The sequence below is a fragment of the Capsicum annuum genome, chromosome 10 (genome assembly GCF_002878395.1).
Source record: "Capsicum annuum cultivar UCD-10X-F1 chromosome 10, UCD10Xv1.1, whole genome shotgun sequence".
In the NCBI taxonomy this organism is placed as follows: Eukaryota; Viridiplantae; Streptophyta; class Magnoliopsida; order Solanales; family Solanaceae; genus Capsicum; species Capsicum annuum.
In genome coordinates this window covers 165,873,842-165,889,283 of record NC_061120.1, presented here as the reverse complement: position 1 = coordinate 165,889,283, position 15,442 = coordinate 165,873,842, and the positions used below count along the sequence as shown (strand labels likewise).

The 15,442-nt window shown below is 35.9% G+C and overlaps 1 long non-coding RNA gene across 1 annotated transcript; it reads left to right on the top strand.

Moving 5' to 3' along the window:
* Window positions 1-11,634: 11,634 nt before the first annotated feature.
* LOC107844824 lies at window positions 11,635-13,764 on the top strand. Its single transcript, XR_001666588.2, has 2 exons — window positions 11,635-12,079; window positions 12,393-13,764. It is a non-coding gene; the product is annotated as an uncharacterized LOC107844824 (long non-coding RNA).
* Window positions 13,765-15,442: the final 1,678 nt, after the last annotated feature.

Sequence of the window (15,442 nt, the reverse complement as noted above, 5' to 3'; positions counted from 1 at the left end):
ATTTTAGTTCTGTCAAGTTCTTCCATCCCAGTGTAGGAGGGGTTATTGGTTTGCTTGTTGACTAATTTGGAGGATTCTCCTTTGAGCGCATTTGGTGTTCCTCTAGTCCTGAGTATGGATCTTCCGATTGCTCCTGCTTTTTCTCTTAGTACTTCTCAGACCCCATGTACTATTCCTATTACAGTACCAATATCTGAGTATAGTATTTGAAGATTAAGAGTTTAGCCTTCTTCTATGTTACCTCCCCAGATAGGATCTCAGCCCACTAGATTCACCATGCCTCCTTTTACTGTGAGTATGTTTATGTCTTCTGAGGATTAGAAGAGGTTTGAGAGATTTACTCAGTTGGGTCCTTCTATATTAATTGGTTCTCTCAGCGAGGATGCCTGCGAGTTCTTAATTTATTGTTGGGAGAAGTTGCATGATTTAAGTTTGCTTGAGTCACATAGGGTTGTTTATACTATTTATCAGTTAAGAGATGTTTCTAGAGATTAGTGGAGATCACTTATGGTCATGGATATCGCTATGCTATACCCGCCAGACCAGAGGCAGAGGCTTTTGATGTTGTGATCACAGGTATCATCACCATTTATTTCAGATCTGCATCTGTGTTATTGGATCCGAGATTGACTTTGTCCTATATGTCTGCATATTTTGGTTTAGGTTTTGATTCTATTAGTGAGCCTCTTGCTATCCCTATTCATGTATCTACCCTGATAGGAGATTCTTTAGTGATAGATCAGATGTACCTATTTTGTATTGTGACTTTTTTGGGCATGAGACTTGGGTAGATTTGCTTGTGTTTAGATATGATTGATTTTTATGTTATCTTGGGTATGGATTGCTTGGATCCTTATCATGTGGTTCTAGATTGTTATGCTAAGATCGTGACTTTAACTTCGTCGGGTGTGACAAGGATAACTTGGAAGGGTGCACTATATTTGGGTCCTAAGAGGTTTATATCTTATGTTCAGTCTTGTTGATTGGTTAAAAGGGGATATTTTTCTTACTTGGATTATATTCATAATACTAGTGTTGCTTCACCTCCATTTTTAGATTCTATCTGTATCATCTGCAATTTTATGGATGTGTTCCCAATGAATTTTCCTGGTATGTCTCCGAATTGTGATATTGATTTTGCTATTGATATTGAGCCTGGCACCAGGCCTATTTCTATTTCTTCTTATAGGATGACCCTAGCTGAGTTGAAGGAATTAAAGGATCAGTTACAAGATTTATTGGATAATGGACGTATTACCATGAGATATTCCTATCTTTTTTGTGAAGAAGGATGGATCAACATAGATATGTATTGATCATCGATATTCGAACAAAGTGATGGTTAATAATGAGTATCTTCTTCCTCTTATTGATGATTTTTTTGATCAACTTCAGGTTGCCACAGTGTTTTTAATGATTGATTTAAGGCCCGAGTATTATTAATAGAGGATTAGAGCTTTGGATATTTCAAAGATAGCTTTTTAGAATTGATATGGTCATTATGAGTTCTTGGTTATGACCTTTGGATTGACCAATGCCTCAACCATATTCATGGGGTTGATGAACCGGGTGTTTTGACTCCATTGTTATTGTATTTATAAATGATATCTTGGTTTATTCCAAGATTGAGGCCGATCATGAGGAGCATTTATGGACTATTCTTTAGAGATTAGGGGATGAGAATTTGTATGCCAAGTTCTCCAAGTGTGAGTTTTGGTTAGAATCTATTTCTTTCTTGGGTCATGTGGTGACTAAGGAAGGTATTATGGTTGATCCAATAACACTTCGTGATTAGGATAGGCCTACTTTGCCTACTGAGATTATGAGATTTATTAGCTTGATAGGTTATTATTAGTATTTTGTTAAGGGTTTTTCATCTATTGTAGCTCTGTTGACCAAGTTGACTCAGAATAAGATTTTCTTTCAGTTGTTCGATGCTTGTGAGGCAAGCTTCAAAAAGCTCAGGTATTTGTTGACTTTAGCTTCTATCTTGATGTTGCCCAAGGAAGGCATAGGTTTCACCATCTTTTATGATACTTTAAGTGTTGGTTTAGGTGTTGTGTTGATGCAGGAGAGTAAGGTTACCTTACCCATGATTAAAGTTGTGTGCGGTTGTTTTTGCTTTGAAGTTGTAGAGGCAATACTTTTATAGAGTCCATTATGAGATTTTCTCAGATCATCGTAGCCTCAATACTTCTTCATCCAGTGAGATCTTAAGATAAGGTAGCGTCATTACCTTGAGTTGGTTAAGGATTAACTTGACTATTCTCTATCATCTTAGCAAGGCTAATATGGTTGCTAATGCCTTAAGCCAAAAGTGGAATAGAATGGGTAGCTTGGTGTATCTTTTGACCTAGGAGAGGCCTTTGGCCTTAGAGGTTTAGTCTTTAGCTAACCAGATGGTTAGGCTTGATATTTCAACACCTGGGTATATTTTGGCATTTGTAGAGATTAGGTCTTCTTTGATGGAGCAGATTCAATCTCATTAGTTCGGTGATGTAGGATTGAGGTTGATTCGAGATAGAGTGTTGAGTGGTAAGCTAAGGAGGACTCACTTGATTTTGATGGTATTTTGAGGATTGGGAGCATAGTTTGTGTGCCAAGAGTGGGTGATTGGATTAGATTAATTTTGGAGAAAACCCATTGTTCTATGTATTCCATCTATGTAAGAGTGGCTAAGATGTATCGTGACTTAAGGAAATATTACTAGTGGCATAGTATGAGGAAGGATATAACAAACTATGTAGCTCGTTGCCTATGGTTCCAGCAGGTGAAGGCAGAGCATTTAAGACTTGATGGACTAAATCAGAGGTTACTCATTCTCGAATGGAAATGGGAATGTATCACTATAGACTTCATGACCAGATTACCTTGCACTTCTCATGATTCAGATAGTGTTTGGGTTATCGTGGATTGACTAACCAAGTCTGCCTATTTTATTTTGGTTTAGGTCTCTTTCAATGCTGAGAGGTTGGCCCTTATCTACATTTATGAGATTGTGTGACTACATGGTTTACCAGTGTCTATTATTTTAGACCAAGGTTTTATGTTCACATCTCACTTTTAGAAGACTTTTCAGGATGAGTTGGGTACTTGGGTTGATCTTAGCACCGTATTTCACCCTCAAACTGATGGTCAGTTAGAGAGAACTATCCATGTTTTGGAGGCTATGCTCCACGCTTGTGTGAAAAATTTTGGTGACTAATGGGAGCAAGATTTAGCCCTGGAAGTGTTTGTTTATAATAATAGCTGCTATTCCAGTATCTATATGGCTCATTCTGAGACTTTTTATGGTAGGCATTGTCGCTCTTTAGTAGGTTGGTTTGAGGTTTCTAAGGTTAGATCTCAAGGTACGAACATGCTTTGTGAGTCATTGGATAGAGTTCAGATCATTCAAGATAGGCTCCGAGCGGCTCAGAGTAGGCAAAAGTGCTATGCGGATCATAGACTTCGTACCTTGAGATTTGGTATTGGTGATCATGTTTTCCTTTGAGTTTCACCCATGAAGGGTGTAATGAGGTTTGGGAAGAGGGGAAAGGTTAGCCCCAGGTATATTGATCCATTTGGAATTCTTTGGACTATTGGTGATATGGCTTGTAAGTTAACTTTCCCCCTAGTTTTATTAGCTGTTCATCAAGTTTTTTATGTTTCCATGTTTCGGCTTATATTCTGGATAAGTCTCATGCCATTCACTGGGATTTAATTCAGTTAAATGAGAGGTTGTCTTTTGTAGAGAAACCCATCTGCATATTGTCTAGGGATGTTGTACAGTTGTACTTTAGAGTTATTCCTGTGGTTAAGGTCCAGTGGAGGCATCAACCTATAGATGAGGCTATTTGGGATAGGTGGTTCTTATTCCCATCTTTTTGGTGATTCAGGTATTTTCTTTTCCTTAGTTCAAGCATGAACTAGATTTTTAGTGGTTCTTATTCCCATCTTTTTGGTGATTCAGGTATTTTCTTTTCCTTAGTTCAAGGATGAACTAGATTTTTAGTGGTGGATGATGTAACAACCTGGATTTTGATAAATATGTAAAATATGTGTTTCTGTGTGATTAACCATTTTACCCCTCCCTGTTGTTGCATTGTGTTATTTCTGGGGTGTGGCACTGATTGGCACGGTTCTTAATTCATTTTGGTGCCATTTATGTGATATTATGATTTTTAGTGGCTCCGAGAGGGTTATAGTTGACTTCAATCAATATCTTTTGATCCGTGCAATGGATGGCAAAACGAACTATGCTAGTAAATCCGAAAAGTTTTTTTTAGGATGGTAACATGGTTGGTGTAGCTTTATGGCTTTTAAGTCTCATTTTGTACCTTGGTTTGAAAAGTTGTGATTTTGGGTTTTGGGGGTCAAATATATGAAAATGATATTTTTCTGAAAATCTAATATCACCATTGAGTCCGAAGCGTCGAACTTGATAATGTTTCATAGTTCATTTGTGTTCACGGTATTTCGAATGAATCTCGAAGGGCCCACGGAGACTTGAAATACACCAAGTGACCAGCTGGTGCACCACTTACTAGTGCACCAGCGATCATGATGCTTCTATCACAATCGTAATTAGGCTTGCAAATGGAGTGTTATGATCGCAATACCCTTTCCGCAATCGCGATACCCTTGTCAGCCAAGTATCGCGATCGTGAAGCTTCGTTATATCATTACCTTATTTTCACTATTTTCATCATTTTTGAGACTTGGAGCTTAGGGTTTTATAATTTTGAGTTATTTCTTTGGCTTCTTAGGTTGGGTAAGCTTCATAACACCCATTTCAATTATTTTCATCAATCTTTATCATCTAATTCTTGTTTTAAACATGAATTAAGTATGAATTTGGGAATTTTGGTCCGTAAGGCCTAAAAATTATAATTCTCAAATTTAAACCCCAATTTCTACCCTTTTAACTTAGATGAGTTTCTAACTTCATAAATATTAGTTCTTTCTCAATTTCATCTTCAAAACAACTTTAATTCTTGATTTTTAAATGAATTTCAGGGATTTTTACCTGGTAAAGCTTGAAAATGGGTTTTCCTCGATTTGAACCTTATTTTAACTCATTTTTCTTGGGTTTTAGCTATAGACTCCTAAAAATATAGGAAATATATTTTTGAAATAATGTTACGATTTTGCTTTTTTCAAAAACTCATTTCTGGGGTTCGTTTTGACCCCGACTTGAAACTAGGCAATATGGGTATCGTTGGTTTTTTTGAGGCATAGATTCTATATTTTCATATTTTAGTTGATTCTTTATCCATTCGTGAGGAGTAAGGCTTTGGGATTGAAGTGTTACAGATAGGTTTTTAGCCTTCGATGTAGGTTATGACTTAACTTCTTTTCGACTAGGCTAGGTAGTTAATTTTGATACAAAAACTTGTTAAGGGTGTGGCAAATAATCAAGAAAATGGCTATCAAAATATGTTTTGTCCTATATGTGATGTTATGTGGCGGTTTTGGAACATTATGTGCTACGCGTGACCGTATAGGATCCTATGTGATATTGATAGCCTTTTATACATGATGATAATTGTATCTTTTTTGATGAAAAAATGTGTTGTGGTACTAATTATGTGTTGTGATATATTCATACTCTATTGGCATATGAATCATGTTGGATTTCATGGATGAATGGAAATAATGAGTGGATATTTGGCTCACGTGATGGTATATTAGTTGGTTGTGGAAATACTCATTGTGGTTGGGTGTGGAAAATATCATTGTGGTTTGTTGTGAGCATTACATCCTCATACTCATTCATGAAATATTTGTATCACCATGGAAATACTGAAAACACTGAGAAAACTAGCCTTTTCTGATAGAAAATATGACATCTTATAAAAACCCTCCCCAAAGGATGTGCTAGGGAGGAGATATGGATATATGTGGATTGTATATGGGTTGACGAACCCACCATGGGTCCTAAGTTTTATAACTTTAGCTCCGTAGGTGTATATAGAGACTCTGTGATGGTATTAGAGGCCGTGCGATGATCTCAGAGGTTGTCCGGCAACCTCGTGCATTACTTCATTATCATCATCTTTCTTATTGTATTTACTTTATTATGCTTGTGATGTGATTGTATATTTTGTTTGACTTATTACCTATCCATTGTTCCATCTTCCCTTAATTGTACTTGATGTTCCCTATATGTTGTCTCTTTTTTGGCTTATATGTGGTATAGATGTATACCTGTATCCCTTTCTGGTGTTTTGCTGGGTTATATGTGGACATTATAAAACTGTTAGTGCAAGCATTATGAGATATCGTTGTGGGACATTTTTTTGTTGTTGGTGACGTGTCCTTAGTATATATTTTGTATGTTTTATTTTCTATTTTCTTGATTGGCCTATGATACATACTGAGTATAAGTGGATCATACTCACTTTTATTATACCTTTTCGATGCAGATTCAGGTTTGGATGCGCTTCACGGTGTTTGATTTTAGGCGTTATTTGGAGCTTTTTAATGTTTTAGTTAATTTTAGGAGTCCAAATTCTACTTCTATCTTTCCTTGTTAGACTATGTCTTTATTGTATTTCAGAGACAAAGTTTTATACTATTTTGTCTTTTGTATTTGACTTCGAGTTGTGCTAGTTATGTTCTTACATTTTGACACCAGGTTTTGAGATTTGGTATTATTGAGTATGTTTCTTTCTGTATTTGTTATAATTGATATGGTTCAGATTTATTCCTAGAGCCTATCCTTGGGTTTGGATTGCTATTTTCCTTTCCATATCATTTTGAATGATAGAGATGGTTTTCAAGGTTCATTTTGGCGATTGCCATTATGACCCTCAGATTTTTGGTCGTGACAACCAGTAAATTTTTTGATTCCTATATATATCAGCCTTATAGAGGTTGCATAGCTATGGGTTATGAGTACTGTTTGTTGTGTATTGTGTGTCGATTGAGCCTTTTAGGTTATGAGCCTGGTTTAGGTATTGTTTGTTTGGAGTAGCTGGTTACTTTATTATTATAATTATTATGGTTCGATTTTGGAAGGTTGATTATGGACTGGTATTGAGATTCAAGGTGTGATTCTGATTTCTTTCTCATACGGTTATTTTATCATGATTAACTATCTCATAATAAGACATTTGGACTAGGAACCCTAATTATGTTAGCATTAGTCCCTACTACGATTAGGAGACCTTAAGATACTAGTAAGGCTATGCTAGGTTGTACCTTGGGGTTAGTCCTATATAGGTGTATATATTTATGTATATAGCTATAGTATTACTGTATGTCCCTCTCCTCCTATATATATATATATATATATATATATATATATGCTTCTTCTGCTCTCTATTTGTATAATGGCCAGTGATATACGGGGTAGTGCCTAGGTTCTTGAGTATGTTTGGAATAGGATAGTTCATTCTCATTGCCTACTTACTTTTATTAGGTTAGTTTCTTAGATATTTGGGTGTAGTTTAAATTTCTGCTTGCATGTTATCTATATTTGCATTATTTGGAGCTCAATTAGTAGTTGTCTACTAAGTATCATGTGTTTAGTACTCATACTACACTTTTGTAGCTTGCAAATTATAGTACGGGGTCTTGCCATTACTGTGTGTTTTATACGGAGTAGCTATGGATTAGAGATTTAGGGTGAGCTCCTACGTTCAGAGTATTACTATTGTCCCTCTTATATATTAGGATGATCTCTATATTATATTTAGAGATGGATTGTATCAGTGTATCCATTTAGTGCTTTATTTTGAATTTTTATTATATTTGAAGCTCTTGTACTAATTCCATTAGGTTTTGAGGTTGTCTTATATATATTAGTCCTTTATTATATTTTTTCTCCATTTTCCCTTCATTTCTCTTTGTAGTCCATTACTAGTTATTTTAGTCTGCGAGTTGGTTTACCTACTGGTGGGTTATAGTAGGTGCCATCATGACTTGAGAAATTCGGTTGTGACAAATTGGTATCTGAGCCTAGGTTTATCGGTGTGTTGGTACAAGAGCTTAGCATTTAGTAGAGTCCTGCAAATTGGTGCGAAGACGTCTGTAACCTATCTTTTGGAGGCTATGGGGTAATTTTAGGAAATAATGTTCTTGAATCCTCATTGTGTGTTTGTATTTCTATAAGCCTCAAGTATATTCCTTGACTCTATTCTATCCCAGATAAATGATACGAGGTTATCAATAGATGCAGACAGGATTTTGGCATGTATTTCTAGAGTTTTAGAGCAGTGTCAGATTGTTAGTTCGGGATGGATGTCAAATATTTGTAGTGCCAGTCAGAGGACTTAGGGAAATCCCAAGATCCGATAGAGTTTGCGCTCGCTTCAGCATTTCAGGATTCAACATTGGGGATTTTGTGCTTCTTTACGGATACCTCATAGTGAGAGTTGAGCTATACTTAATCGAGCAGTTCTCAGTCCATAGTTGGGTTTGTTAGTGTTCAACAGGGTTCTTTGTCGGTTTTTAAGTATAAGATTAGGTTTCTTAAGTGGACCAAACATATTTCTATGTTATATCTGTCAGATTATGAGATGGTGCATAGATTTATCAAAAGATTAGCTTTTCCAATCCGTTTGGTGTCATAGTATTTGATAGCAGCTGGATCTTCTCTCTCTTAGGTTATTGATCACATAAGGGCCACATAAAGAGCATATTGAGACTTATAGAAGTAGCGGTAAGAGGTTATGTCCTAAGTACAGTGCTATTGGTGTTCCATCACGGAGTAAGGATCCTTCTAGTGGAGGTCATCTTCACTTGTTTCCTATTGGTTCTATGCAGGTAGCATCTCAGACTAGGGGTGGCTCTCAGATCAATCATGATGATCATAGCGGGTAGAGTTCTCATCGGACCTTTCAGAGTATTTGGTATGGATCATTAAGTCATGGCAGCCATTTCGATTTAGTAGGGGAAGTGACTCAATGTATTTTAAGAGCTTGTAGTGGTTATGATGATATCGGTCATTGGTTTAGATAGTGCTCCAGACGTGAGTTGGTTTCTCAGATAGAGTTAACATGTGTTCCCTACCAGCCTAGGGCTCTTGAGGTGTATTATGATTGCAAGGAGGATGGTCATCTTAGTAGGGAGTGCCCCGATGTCAGATAGTCAGCCAGTTGGGGCCAAATCATGTTTCTCACTAGGTTAGGGCTTCAGGGGTTATGGGAACCAATTTAGGTATTGTTCATCCAGAGTAGTCGGCATTCTATTATTATTATTGTGGTTAGACGATGGCAGGTTGATTATGGTCTGGTATTGAGATTCGAGGTATGATTCTAATTCCTTTCTATACGATTATTTTATAATGGTTAACTATCTCATTATTAGACATTTGGACAAGGAACATTGATTATGTTAGCACTAGATCCTTATATGATTAGGAGACCTTAAGATGCTAGTAAGTCTACTCTAGGTTGTACCTTGGAGTTAGTCCTATATAAGTGTACACACACACACACACACACACACACAGACAGACAGACAGACACACACACACACACATATATATATATATATACTATAGTGTTACCATATATCCCTCTCCTCCTTTATTTATTAATGTTGTATATCCATTTCTTGGCTTTCCATACTACTATATCTATCCTTCTTCTATTCTCAATTTGTATAATAGCTAACGATATACGGTGTAGTGCTTAGTTTCATGAGGATGTCTAGAATAGGATAGTTCATTCTCATTGCCTCCTTAGTTTTATTAGGTTATTTTCTTGGATTTTTGGGTGTAGTTTACATTTTTGTTCGTACATTATCTATATTTGCATTATCTTTGGAGCTCAATCGGTAGTTGCCTACTGTGTACCACGTGTTTGGTACTCATATTATACTTTTGTAGCCTGCGATCATAGTATGGGTTCTCCCTATTTCTATGTGTATCATTTGGAGCAGCTATACGTCAGAGATAGTCTCCCTCTTATAGATTAAAATGATCTCTATGTTGTATTCAGAGATAGGTTGTATCAGTATATTTATTTAGCACTTTATTTTGTATTCTTATTATATTAGAAGCTCTTGTACTGATTCCTCCAGATTTTGGGGCTATCTTATATATATATATATATATATATATATATATATATATATGTCTTGTATCATAATTATTCCACATTTTCCTTCATTTCTCTTGGTAGTCCATTAATAATAGTTTCAGACTACGGGTTGGCTTACTTGCTGATGGATTGTAGTAGCTGCCATCATAACCTGAAAAATTGGTTCAGGACAACAACACCCAAAGGTATGTCCCCATACCAACTAAACTTTGGTAAATCTTGTCACTTGCTAGTAGAATTGGGGCATAAGGCGTTGTGGGCGCTCAAAATGTTGAATTTGAGCTGTAAAAAAGCACTCGATTTGAGATTAAACCAACTAAATGAGATGGATGAGCTTTGACTTCAGGCTTATGAAAGTATTGATCTTTATAAAGAGAGGATAAAGTTGTATCATGATTGGAGAATTAAAAATATAAACTTCAAAGTAGGTGAATTAGTGCTACTATTCAACTCGAGGTTCACGTGTTTGCCAAGAAAGCTAAAATTAAAGTGGTTGGGACCTTTCAAAGAGACCTAAGTTTTTTCCATTCGGAGTTTTGGAACAGGAAAACAAAGAGGGAAATTTGTTCAAAGTAGATGGGAAAGAATAAAAAAATACGTTGTTCCTATGGAAGTGGTAAAAACGTTGTTACAAGTGTACCTTGACAAAGTCTGAGTAGTCAAGACAACCGAGTCATACCTTGACATTAAATCAGTTGTGAATGGGAGGCAACCCATATTTTATATTGTAAATAGTGTTAGTAAAGTTTTATTTTATAAACATGGTTAATGTGTTTGTTGAGATGTGCAGGGGCAAAGGTAATAGACTGTGATAGCTTGAAAATTTTAATTGACAAGCCGTCAACTCCTGGTCATCAACTTGGAAAGCAATGAGAAACATTTTGGATAGGGCTGATGACAGAGTCCTAAGAGATGATAACTAAGCAATGAGTTGTCAACTCTAGTCATCATTATGGGAGAAGACCTACGATATAGTCTGGATAGACTTGATGACAAAGGTTGATTAGCTGTCAACTAATTGATGAGCTGTCAACCCCAGTCATCAGCTGATGCAAAATAAGGGAGCATTCTGGATAAGGTTGATGAGATTAATTGACAAGTCATCAACCCATTAACTAGGTATCAATTAAAGTCCAATTAAGGTAAGTTCTTACCAAACCGGGTCCAAGCCCATCACTTTGATTAAACCTTAATCCGATCCTTCCCACTGAAGACTCTTTATATTCCTAGTACCCACTCAAAAGTTTTATTTCTTTTAAGTTTTTCAATTGAGTTAATTCATTTAACTAATAATAATAATAATAATTATAATATTTTCAACAATGTAAGAGACCTTATATTTCAAAACTTTCCACATTCCTTATTAACCCACACCTCTCTAAACTCCCACCACCTTTAAACGTAAGTCATTAACTCCTATTACAAGTGCATAACTCTTAAATCACCTCCATTCATTTTTTTACTAGCATACAATTTTAAAACACCAAAACTTGAGTAAAAATTGAAAGTTGCAAGCTCATGTTTGACATTTTGCACTGTGTTAGCATACTCCATGATCAAGGTATGAAAAAGCTGTTTGTTTTCTTCCTTCTATTTGTAAAAGGTAGAATAATATGGATAATGATACAGAAGAATGAGCAACCCCTGAGAAATTTTGGATAATATATTTTTTCTTGAAATTGAGAATTGATAAGAAAAATATTATAATTGAAAATTGCTCATGTAGGTGAAAGTTGTATGCTTAGGCATTATGTACTCTCCACTAAGTTGTGAGACTTACTTTTCATTTGGACGAGTAACCTTAATAACCAAATGGGGAATCCACAATTTCATTTACAGATTGCTCATTATCAAAGTAAACTTGCATGGATTATGCTTATTTCTTAAAGCTTGGTGACTAGGGTTGATAAACTATCACCTTATTGATGAGATATCAACCCAAGTAGTCAACCATGTGGATTCTTGCGTTGAACACTATTTTGGATTGACGACTACAAGTAATGATCCATAAACACATTGGCGAGATGTCAACTCAAGTCATCAACATGGTAAATATTTATGCCAATTCTGTTTGAGTTAAAGACGAGTGTTGATGAGCTGTTAACACCCATCGTAAACTTTGTAAATAATTTTGGTAATTCTATTTTGGGTTGATGACAAAGTTGATGAGCCATCAACCTCCATTGTCAACATATTAATATTGATCAAGTCATTCAATTTAGGGCTGATGACTTGAGTTGACGAGCTGTTGACAAGTTATAGAGTTGTCAATTCATGTCATCAACAATGTAAATATGACTTAAAGCTTTGTACGTTCTTTCTTATTTTTCCCCGAAAACTAATTCATGTCTAATTTTTCAGGTATAGTCATGCCTCCAAAAGGTCAACCAAAGTGCACTAGTAAAAGAACAACTAAAATGCCTCAACTTAAAGGTTGTTTGACAAATCTGAACATGAACTTGAAGAAGTCGGACCACAAGGATATCACACGAGGTAGAGTATTCGTCTAAGAGAGCCCACCCCCAGTCTGAATAGGAAGTGGTATCTATTGAGAGCGAGTTGAGCTTTGAACAAGAGAGCTCTAAAGAGGGAGACTCTACTATATCCAAAAACCTTGAGGGAGAGGATATACAACCTCATGGTGATGTGATTAAGAGTAAGAACCACAATTTTAAAGAAAGTTTGCAATGAAATGTAGAGGGGTCACCCAAAATCTACTATGAAGGGTAAGTAACCATTGGTTAACGCAAAATGAAAAGAGCTCGAACTGAAGAGCTCAGTATTATTACATCAGGGTTGAGAATATACCCCAAAATTGAGCAAACACTAAAGTTATATGATTTAGGATGAACCACCAAGGAAGCAAGTTCATACTATCTGTCCAGAGCACATGTTTTATACAAACTACACAACCACCCTAGAGAATATGTGCAAAAAGGGATAGAAGGTCATAGACAAACCAAACATGTATCGGGTGCCAGTTTAGGATGTGTCAGTAGATTTGTCCAATTGCACTATTAATAGATTCTTGCATTGAGTAGATTTTGTACCACCGAATACTACTCTAGTGTTCTACCATAGTATAAAAGGCCAATCAAATCAATGCCCATGGTTAGCTCAAGTCTTCGTAGAAAGATAACCAGAATGGGTGAATAACCCTACTGCCAAGATCACACAAGCTTTATTAACTGAGGTAGCAAATTTTTGGTCGGGTGTTGTGTGATTTAGACTGATGCCAGTGGCAGGAGATAACACATTGGGCAATGACAAAGCAGTATTGGTAGCGAGTCTGATGTTTTGGTTCCAACTAAACTTTGGAGAAATGATTGCTAATGAGATCAATATAGGATTCAAGAGAACAAATACGACATATCTATTCCTATATTTGATCACAAGGTTATGTGAGGATGATCATGTCCTTATAAACACTGGAGTGGATAATAGAGTGAAAATAACAAAGACACATTCTTTTGATAGATCCAGAGATGAAGAAAGACCCACATTAAGTTTGGTTAAGAGTTGACACTTTGACTATAGATGATACACATACACCTATAGCTACCTAATGATCCATACCTGGTATACAAGTCTTTTTATGCTACCTCCTCCACAAGTACTATACATACCATAGAGACTATAGAAGAGACATTTATTATAACTTCAGTTCTCGAGTATGCGATCGCTCCTCAAAACTTTAACAAAATAATAAAATAAGGAAAAAATTTGATGCTCAGTTGAAGCTATTTGCACAATATTTTTACCATTTGTTGACTGAAAAATTAGAGAAGCTTTGGCGCCTTATGTTAATCTTCATGGGCATATCGATAACATGGAATGTCGAGTTAATGATAGATTGAGAGAAATGAATATCCCCAATCTTGCTAGGTGTTAGGAAGCATTAAAGAAAGTAAGGATCGATATCACAACTTTGCAAAACCAGTAGATGTTGACATTTTCAACTCTAATTGATGAGGACTCAAAAAAAAAAGAGGAGATATTGTATGATATCATAGGGAAACAATTGACATTAAAGGAAAAGGTAAGATAAAGAGAAGTGAGAGTGAATAAAGAAAAAAGAATGAGAAAAAAAGAAAAAAGAAAGAGAGAATATTTGAAAGAGGACATGAGGAAATCCAAAGAAGTAGATATACCACGAGAAGAAACACTGCGGGCTAAAGTTGTGGGAGCCTCTACAAGTGAACTACATAGAGAAGTGGGTGCTGCTGAGATGATTGTGGAGTTCTCTACTCTACCAACCATGATTATGAGCGCATCGGTGGGACTTGGTGCTACTACTACTAATGTTTCTAAAACTACTGACGTAGCCTCATACTTAGCATCATATGACACAAGCACCTAGGGTGCAGTAGGCATGCCCTCATCTACGTTCCTGAAATTCAGAAAAAAAGCTTTGGGGATAATGCATAGATATTTGTTGTGGGGAAGGGGTACTTGAAACCACAAGGGTTTTTTTGCCTATGCTCTTTTCCTTTGTATGCTATTTAGAATAGCCAACATGTATAGGACATTTTATTGTAGTTTGTGTTTTCTGTGTGTCCTCTGTGTTATGTATACAAAAAGAGTTGATATGAATAAATATAAAATGTTGCATTACATGTTTTAGAAATTTGAACCCATCAATTTTTTTTGAAACTGATGCTAAGTTATACATTGTGAGGCTAAGCTCGTCATTAGCAGTATAGGAGTATGAAAATTTTTTCTTAAGCTCGAGTATAAGATGAATAGTTGGTGGTGATTATGCTATTCTGTGTTGTGACTGTGAGAGGTTCTTGTAATTACTTCTTATTATGTGCATGTATCTAGAACTTGCCCAGTTCATTCTGTTAGGTTTTAAGTAGGCATCTCGGAAAGGATCTTAAGATTGATGTTTGAGCTAACATACCTTATTTGTTCAAACCTATTCACCTTTTTTGTCTTAATGGTTAAACCACTATTTTATCCCCAGTCCCTTTTTGGACATTGTGCACTCCAATTCAAGCAAATCGCCTAAATGTAGGGTGGATAAGTATTGTAAATTCGAATAATTAAGGGATTCATATTGAACTCTAACCTATTGACAAGAGTTCTATTAGTTACAAAAAATAGAATATGACTTTAGTTTTAACTTTCTTGAAGTATGGAAAAAAAAATGGGAACATGGATTGTCAATGAGGATTCAAAGACATTAACTCTTCATCTAATGGTCAATGCTTTAACGAGATTGACCAACTAGAATTGAAATCAAAATCAAGTTAAATTTTCCTTAAGTTCGAAAGAATTTAAGGACTAACCGCCTGAGTTAGGTTGAAAAACACTTATTTGAATAGCAGACATTGATAATTTTATATTTCCCAAAAGTCAGTAGAATCCTACCCAATAATTGACAAGTAATGATGATATTATCCATGGTA